The sequence below is a fragment of the Ursus maritimus genome, unplaced genomic scaffold, assembly GCF_017311325.1.
Source record: "Ursus maritimus isolate PB19 unplaced genomic scaffold, ASM1731132v1 scaffold_1, whole genome shotgun sequence".
NCBI classification, from domain to species: Eukaryota; Metazoa; Chordata; class Mammalia; order Carnivora; family Ursidae; genus Ursus; species Ursus maritimus.
Window position 1 is genome coordinate 69460682 of NW_024423343.1, and position 9466 is coordinate 69470147.

Here is a 9466-nt window from a genome sequence, read left to right on the forward strand (position 1 = left end):
CCCCCCCCCCCCCCCCACGTCCGGGCCTCTTGCTCTGTGTAGCTTGGAGCTCCAGAGTTTACAGAAAATGGGCTGGGGTGGGGGGTGTTGTAATGGGGGCAGGTGGAGCCGGGAAAAGATCTGGATACTTGGGAAGATCTGTGCCTGTACACAGAGGGTTAGAGGAGCATAGCTTTTCCTACAGTAATGTCTGTCTCCGAGCAGTTCTTCCCCGGGAACAACCGCCAGCCCTCAACTCTTCTTCGCTCTTTTAATCTTCTTGTCGTTCCCCTCCCCCCTTTCTCTTTCGCGGCTTTCCTCCTGTTAAAGTAGTTCCATGAACCCCAGAATTGGGACTTGGGAAAGGAAGGAAGTGTTTGGAGAGTAAGAGCTGGTCCTGCTGTTTGGGAGATTTTCTCTTCTTTTCGCTCCCTCTGTATTTATCTTTTGTGTGTTGCTTCCTTATAAAGAGAGAAGCAGCTGCAGTCCTTGGCCGAGTTGTTGAAATTTATCCCTTTGTGTATATTACAATATCCTCCATTTTTTTTTTTTCCCCTGCCCTCTAAACAACAAGCGTTTCGCCATCTTGGGCAATTTTTATTCCCAAGTCTCCCTTTTTTTATTTTTGAGAAAGGGAAAGAAGCCTTAGAAAGGCAAAAAGTGTGTCTGGATAAGACTCAAAGTTTAGGGAATGTTCAGGGGGCCCAGTGACGTCATGTAAACTTTATCGAGAAATTTTCCCAAGAGTAAATTTTTCATCTAATTTTTTTCCCGGTTTTAAAGGACCGTGTAACTTACTGGTTAAAGATCAGTTGTGTTGCTTATTTTGGGGTCCTGCTCTCAAAATGAATCCTCAGAGTCTACACATTTTACGTTTTGGTAACAGGTGGAAAATTATGTGCAAAAAGATGGTATAAACTTTATAGTGTCATTGGTATTCACCTAGCTTTTTGTCTACGTGTTTTTTCTTTAAAGGTTTCAAATGTTATTTTTAATGAGTATATTCCTTTTTCGTTTACTCCACTCTGCTGTGGATTTTTCTTTAATCAGTTTGGTTGATATTTTACTTATTTTAGATTACCTAGATACCCTTTTGTAATTCAATAGTCTATTTTTTTTTTTACGTATTTCCTTACATTTTGGAAAGATACAACTATTAAAATACCTGGAGATACTGGATACTTTTAAAATTTAGTAGCAGATATTAAATGGCAAAAATGTAGTTAGTATTTAAAAGGCAAAATTTATTTTAAGATAGATTTTATAACTTCAAGCTGTAAGCTCTTTGTCTGGCATTATGAAAAAATAAACAATAAAAATTAGTGTTTTAATTTGCTTGTCTAAAATAGTTTTTTATCTCACAGAAGTTAGGTTGGTCACATGACCAAACTTAATGATACACTGACTGGTATATAAATAAGAGGCACTGTAAATTGAATGCGAAAGTGGAATTCTGTCTCCTGTAGTCATTTTCAGTCAGCATATTTACTTCTCTTCTAACAAGGACATGAAACTGTCTGTATTTAATTTGCATTCTCTTTGTCTTCTGGGTTAGGAAATAACAGTGACTACAATTAACTTAAAAAAAAAAGTAATAGAAACAATTCTGAATACATTGAAAAGGTTTGTCTAACAATAATTTACGTTTTATGTAGTTGTATGTTTTTATCTCTGTAGCCGTCTTCTTTGGTATTATTTGCTATGTTATTTATCTTGGAATTTGCTTTATGTAAAACGCTGTATAGAAAACTTGACTGAATTGAATGTCTGCCATTTATGTGAATTGTAGGTAGGTGAAAAATGTTTAAATAGTTAAAAGCACATAGAACAGATGGTTTTAAATTATACATGCAACAAAGGACTAGAAGATTTGGCAGATTATAAATGGCAAGCAACAGAGGATAAGCAGTTTAAGAAAATGGTAGTTAAGTACATTTGATGTCTCACACCTATTGTAAACACTGTACATATTGTCACTATGCTGCATAATCAATAATTTAGACAACATCGAGGCACTTGTAAGTTTCAGACAGAAAAAAGTCAAATTTTACAAATGTTTGAAATGAATGGCTGAATGTAAAATTATTTTAAGCCTGTCTTTAGGGGAGGTGATCAAATTGTATGCTGTAAAAGAAAGTTATTTATCAGGACTTAATATTGTATTCATATAATGGTTTGGAGAGAAGTAGGAGTAGGCAGATATTTTAAAATCCAGAGAATAGTATCTTTACTGTTCTTATATGTTAAACTATTGCTGAGCTATAGTAGAATTGACTCTTTCAAACACTACTTAAAATATTTTTAGAGTATTCAGTCTTGGAAACGCATTTATTAGAATACTGTTGGCATAATTTACTAAGTACTCACTAAATGAAGGAAGGATGTATTTTGGTATTATTTTTTGAGTTTTGTACGTTATGATGATTTTTCCTGGTGAATATAGTTTACTCTCAATTTTTAAAATGTAAAGATTTTTATGTGGCTTTTGCCTTTCTAGAAGAATCTGAGTAATTATATTTAGCATTTTTCAAGATTTAAAATAACAAATTATTCAAGTTGGCAGAAATTTGTTTTTATTTTTATGTCATTTATTTAAAATGCGTTTAAGACTGTAATGGAAACCTTGGAATTTTAATTCTGTTGCCCTTTCTCTCATTTCTTTGTTTGCATGTTTATTATAGAACTGCAGTGTAAAGGAGCAGATGTTTTGCCAAACATCCTGATGTGTTGCTTTTTCTTATGGGAGTGCATAACTGTTCCTTCTGATGCATCAACTTGACAGCTGGTTGATTTCATGGAGCTGCTAAGAAGCCATTAGTGGTGTCATTGAATTGAAACAGAACAGTCACTCCCAGCTTGAACTGCAATTGTTAATGTCTTTGTTGCTACTTTTGTGTTACTATACAAGATGTAGGATATCACAGTTGCATGAAAGTTCCTGTTTTCTGTCTTATCTCCTTGAATTAGTGAAAGAATGTGTTAACTTGGTTACTTTTAGGTTTAAAGATTTCTCAAAAAAAAAAAGATTGTAGTTTCTGAGTTTCTGACCTAGTCTTAGCTAGGACTACCAAAAGAAGTGATTTAACACAAAGTAATGTGTGATTTTGACCCCTACTTGAAATAATATCTTAATGATTTTTAATACTTGATATCCTGAGGCATTAATTAAATTACCTAGTTAGGTATTTTAAGAAGTTTTTGATTATATAAAATTAAGTATTTCATAACATAAGGTTTTAAAAAATTGTGCTGTATTTAATAAATGTTGACTTGTTTGAATATTTCTTTAAACTTTTGTTGCAGAAGGTAATCAGAAGAGAAAAGAATTATTGAGGAAATGGGCAATTTTCTATTTAATTTTCTTTATAAGGAGGTAAAGATATTAAATAATTGACTCGTGGTCATTTGATGATTTTAAAAATTGAAATGATACTTTTCTTATACCTAGTAACTTTTAGTGATAGTTTCACCTATCAGATTACAGTACTGAAAGGTGTCAAATCATCCCATTGATACCTAAGTGTTTTCTACTTATTTTATTTATTTATTTATTTATTTATTTATTTATTTATTTATTTGATAGGAGAGGAGATATGAAAGAGGAGGAATAAAGAATGACCATTCCAACAGAGGAAACACATTTTTTTAAAAAAATGTGTAAAAATCCTTTAGGATAATAAATTTAAGGATTTACTACTATGTCAGGAGATCTTTTCTAGCTTTAGTATTTGCTCGTTTTTAATTTTTAAATCTTTAAGTACCATAAGCATTTAAACAATTTTTCAAAGAGCATAAAATTTATAACATATTTAAAATAGTTTGCCTTTAATAAATACTTAATGTGAAATTGGTGATTAGAATATATGATTTGCTGAGTTAAATTCCATTAAAAGGACTTCCTGTACAATATAAACAAATTGTAAACACTTCTAATACACTGCTAAGTGATTCCAGAATTATGATTTCCTGCAATTATAAGTTTATAGAGATGTTTTCCTTTTAAATAGACCATGCATTACTAAGACTTCCTTCAGGTAATATACTTTCTCAACTCTTTTTATATAATAGCCATACAGTTCTTTAAAAAGAAAATCATTCTGTTACCTTAGCCTATGATTCAATTTTTAAGAAATATATTTACTCATAATATTTGTGTCAAGGCAGATGAAGTTCATGTAAACTAAATTATGGTAAATTGTATATTAATATAAACTTTTATTTTAAAGGAATCTCAGTGCTTAGCTAAAACGGTCTTTATTGTAGTGCAGATCAGCAACCCATCATTGAAGTAGGAATTTTTCCACTGTTGGTGATTCTAAACAGAAGAGTTATAAAAAGTTTAAAGTTTCATTCATAAGTTTTTCTGTTGACCCTATTAACTTTGAAATTATGGGCAGTAAGTGTAATTAATTTACAGTTACATATGGAATTATAAAATATTGGCGACATCTTTGCTGAAAGAAAAATAAGAAATTTACATGACTTTCAAATCTGTTTTTGAATGTTATGTGAATTGTGCAATTCATAATACAGTTTGATATGTAAAATATTTAATAGTCTTGATATTTATAGTTTAAACAGAGTTTTAAAATGAATAGGTTTTTATAAGAGTATGAGGTAAAAATACAGTTTTTATCCCACATATTTAAAAATTTACTGTATAAGATGGGGTGGTTTCTATCTTTTTTTAATTAATGCTTTATAAATAGTTTTTTGTAATTTATGAAATTTGACTTGTATTTTGGCTTTTGAATGCCTTTCATTCAAAAAAAGAAGTGTTAGAGATAATAATATAGATGATATGTAGATAAGAACCTTTACTAATTTTGTGTGTGCAAATGTGTGCGTGTGTATTTAAGGAAAAAGGAGCATTTGGTTTGAAGATAATTATTACATTGGTACTTCAGCTATGTGTAGACGTAATTGTGTGTTTTTCCACTGTTTTCTCCTCTTAACACTTTTCCACAAGCATGCACTCATTAATCAAAGACGGTGCACTCCTGCTGAGGGCAGAGAGGTTCATCAAATTGGCAGTCAGTTTGGTGTAAAGAACGGTGTACTGAAGCTCTTAACTCACTGGGACATAAATAAATCTAAGGTCTTTGTATGCAAACCCTGGAGGTTAATACTGTATAATTCAATGTCCTGTCTTTGTTTTTATGATTGATGTTTTTAAATGTTTCAGGCTTGATGCAAGTCTTCTAGTAGGTCAGGTCTGACATTCTGATTGGCTGAAGTAAGAAAGCGTTAGGTTGTCAGAAGGACTTTGAGTATGCTGCAGAGATTTTGATTTTTTTTTTCTTACGAGATCATTGTCATATTGCTTGAGCTGTTATAGGAATGTACCAATGATTGACATCCCCCACTGTGATAATGGACCCAGTGCATGAAATGCCAATAGTTTGGTCCTATTTGTTCGGAAGCTTACTGCTATTTGTATCCTTAACAGAGCTAACATGTAGAACAAGCAAAACTACTGGGATTTCTCTGTAGAAATAGTGCTGGGATTTGGCTTTAACATGAATTGGTTGCATATTCATAATTTAAGAACAGCTGGTTACAGCAAGCACATAGTCATTTGCAAGCTATTATAAACCATTCCACTCACACATGGAGCCTGTGCTTGGTGATTTTTTTTTTTTTTTATTGATCTACCTGCATTTAAAATCTGGTCACTGCTGCTACAGAAGCTCTTCATTTTAGCTGTGTTTGCAACATAGAACAGCTTCAATTTTAAATATTTAATTTAAACTAAATGCTGAATAAAATGAAGAAGCTTTGAAAAAACCAAGTGTAGAAGGTCAATAATGTATTACCCGTATATATATTTCATCTTGACCAAAAACAAACAAACCTAGATTACACAACCATTGTAATTTTTGGGAAATATGTTTTATAGTTTTGTCTTTAGATGAGTAACTGAATTATCTTTGATTTGAAAATGTTGTTAATTTTGCTAGTTATCTATAATTTTAGGTAACAACACAAGCAATAGATTGTGATTAATTAGCCTGTAAAACAATTTCACATAATATATAGAAACTTGACTGTACTTTTAGTTTATGAGTGGTGTAAGACAAGATAGAAAGGAAGAGCAACAAGACATTATAATATGATTAGAATAATGCTAACGCTAAAACCAGAAAGCTACTTTAATTTTTTTTTAGAAGAAATCTAACGAGGAGTCACTTCTGCTTTTTGGGTCCCTTATGGAATAGTAAGCGCAGCTATGCTCTACAGTATTTAAGTGATACATGTAGACTAGTCCACTTGTAATAGTTTCCTGCATGTTGTGCTGCCTAGTAGTGACTGAAAGAAGAGGAGAAAACCGCTATATCTCAAGTTTTCAGTGAGAAGAGTGGGAGGAGAAATGTTAAATGCGATTTTAGATATCCTTGTAGAAATCACAGGGAGCTCTGCCTTGATTTGTGTATGTTAAAATAAGTGGATACCTGAGTGATTTATAAGGATGGTGATTATACTGAGCCTTCTACAAAACATAGTGTTACGTTCATACGTGCATGCATGCGTTTGTCCCCATGCTAGCTGATGAAGTAGCTTTCAGTACTTCAAGGTTGAGTACCACTCCTAAGAGTGCATTTTACTCTTTCCTGGCTTCACAAATGGCTGGATATGTTGGTAATATAATAGAATAGATGGCCAAATTTAATCTAGCTGATAGTGGGCTGTACTTTTTTCTAAATAATAAATTCAAAGGTTATTAAAGGACGATGTGTTATGTTTTAGTTTTGAGTTGCATATGATAATAACTTTATTACACAGTTAATTTGCTATTATTTGAGGTTACATTAGTCATTTCATGAATTATTGTATGCCCCTTTTCTCTTTTGACTGTTGTCCTTTCAGTTATTTTCCTGCTCTTTAGAATCTTATCACCGAATAAGCTGAGGAAATAAAAGGAAGTAAAATTCAAATAAGTTTTGTTTCCCTTCCTCTCCCACTTCTTGATAGATCAGAAGAGAAGTTCTTAGGTTGTCACAAAAATGAAGGTTTCGGATTTTATTTGTCTACCTTTTTTTGGTTCTCATTACAACAGGTAATTATATTTAGATAAAAAGAAAGATGAGGTAATGAACTCAGTTTTTAAAATATTAGTAACCCTATGGCATCTGGCTGGCTCAGTCAGAGGAATATGTGGTTCTTGATCTCGGGGTCATGAGTTTGAGCCCCACATGGGGTGTAGAGATTACTTAAATAAAACTTTAAAAATAAATAAAATATGAGTAACCCAACAAAACAGTAGAAAATGTAGCCATTACTTGAAAAATGAAGTGACTCAGTAATGACAGCCACAGGAGAATTGCTGATATTTGATACACTTTTATTGTTCTAGTACCAATAATAGGGAAAACAGGGAACAGTTACCTTCATTGATCGAGTTTATACTGAACGCAGTGTTCAGCATTCTTAAAGAGCTATGGTTGAAAGTTTGTGAAAGCTCAGAATAAGGGAGAGATGACTTCTGGTTGGAATCATTAGAAAAGGCTCTTTTGGTTTAGGTAGCATTAAATTAGACCAAGAAAAATGAGTAAAGTGAATATTTAGAGATCAGGAAGAAAGGATCCAATAAAAGAAGGGCATTATGAGGCCCTCATAGAACAAATAAATTAAAGCTAGGTCTATTAGTTACCTGGAGTGGTTGGGCAACCTTTTTGAGGTTACCCCAACCCACACCTCTTCTCCCAAAAGAAAAAGAATGTTATAGGATCCTTCTTTTTCTCCATTGCTTTCAAGAATGACTGCTTGGCTTTTTCTGGAGAAGGTGGGTTAATTAGTTTCAAATCATCCATTTCAATGATAGGCTTATTGTTTTTGGAGGCCAGTTTAAAATTGACAGAACTGCCCTTTCTGATCAGAGTTACTGAAATACTGTGTTTCTTGTGAGATTAATCAGAAACACTCCTTTCTCCTTCATTCTCTTACAATGCTTTATAAATGGTTCTTGTTTTTGTTTTGTTTTGAAATGTAATGCATGGTCATACCTGCTAAGAACATTAAGCAAGAGGGACATCTCTGTTTCTCTTTTCTCAGTTTACTGGTGAAGAAGTGGCTTTCCAAGGGAATTCAATGACTGACTCAAAAAACATTTTTACTTCTTTTAGTTACTTTGGATAAATAAAGAAGATAGACTGACTGAACTGCCAATAATAGGAATATCCATAAGGACAAAAACAAACAAAATTTATAGCCCCTATTTTTAATTAATTGCATCAGTACTGAATTTCACTAATAATAGAAATACCATTTAAAATAGAGAGTGTGGGGCCCCTGGGTGGCTCAGTCAGTTAAGCATCTGACTCGATCTCAGCTCAGGTTTTAATCTCGGGGTCATGAATTCAAGCCCCTCGTTGGGCTCCATGCTGGGCGTGGAGCCTACTTAAAAAAAGAGTATGAAAAGGAGAAATTCAAAAAAAATCACTCACAAATGTATAAGGTCTTAATTTTCAGTGGTTAAACTTTTCCTATCTTCATTATTGCTGCACTAAGATAATGAAATTTATTTCATTTTCCTTATTTACAATGTTGTGATGACCATTCATTTGCAAGAGACATGTCAGAAGAAAACCTTAAAACTTTTACATAATTATTTCTTGTATGATGATGTGTTTTGATATAAATTAAAGTTGGAAATGAGTAGAAATAGAGGGCTATCTAGCGTCTGAGTTTAGAGAGAAGCCATACTTTCTCTGGTTTCATGATGACATGGTTATCGAAATATACTTCTAGACTTCTTGGAAAAAGGATTACTGTTGACATGAACCATTATGACAACATATGAAACAGCAAAGCCCATCTTGAGCATCTGAAAAAATCAGGGAGCAGCCTGTAAGTCACAAATGATGTGTTTCTCCTTTTATGGGTTAGTGTAGCATACTGGAAGATATAGGGTCTGCCAGGCAACAGTAACAGACAGAGGTTGTAGGTCAAATCTCTTTATTTTAAGAGAGGGGTTACTGCAGAGCTAAAGGAAGTGTTGTTAGGGGGTGGGTAGTAACAACATCAAAAAGAGGAGACTGTTTTAAAGAAGGCTTTTAAATGGGGTTAAGAGAAATGGAGCCCTGTTACACAATTGAGTCCTCTTGGAAAGTCTCAAGATTTTCTCCATTGTGGCCTAAGTAACTTAGCATTAACTTCTTATGCACTGTCATTAATATTTTCAGCAGCTTAGAGAAAATAATTCTTATCTATAATCATACCTTGGGGATTTGAAGTAGGAAGTTGAAGGGTTAGGGAAGGGCTGTGTAAACAGTAAACAGCCGGTCCAGGAAGAGAACATGTATTCTTTGGCCAGTTAGGTGAAAGCTTTCTTTCCCTTCCCTTTCCAGAAAGACTGTTCATAGATGTACTGCCAAAATTCAAAAAGGAGAAGAATTGGTTTAAAGAATTTGTAAGTGCTTTTGTACCCTGTGTTAAATGGGACTATAGGAACAAGGCATGCCCGGGGGGGGGGGGGGGGGGGGGGGGG

General features: G+C 33.4%; 1 protein-coding gene across 1 annotated transcript in view; it reads left to right on the forward strand.

Moving 5' to 3' along the window:
• BAZ2B (bromodomain adjacent to zinc finger domain 2B) overlaps positions 1-9466 on the forward strand; it is a 404062-nt gene that overhangs the window by 115567 nt on the left and 279029 nt on the right. The window lies entirely within an intron of this gene.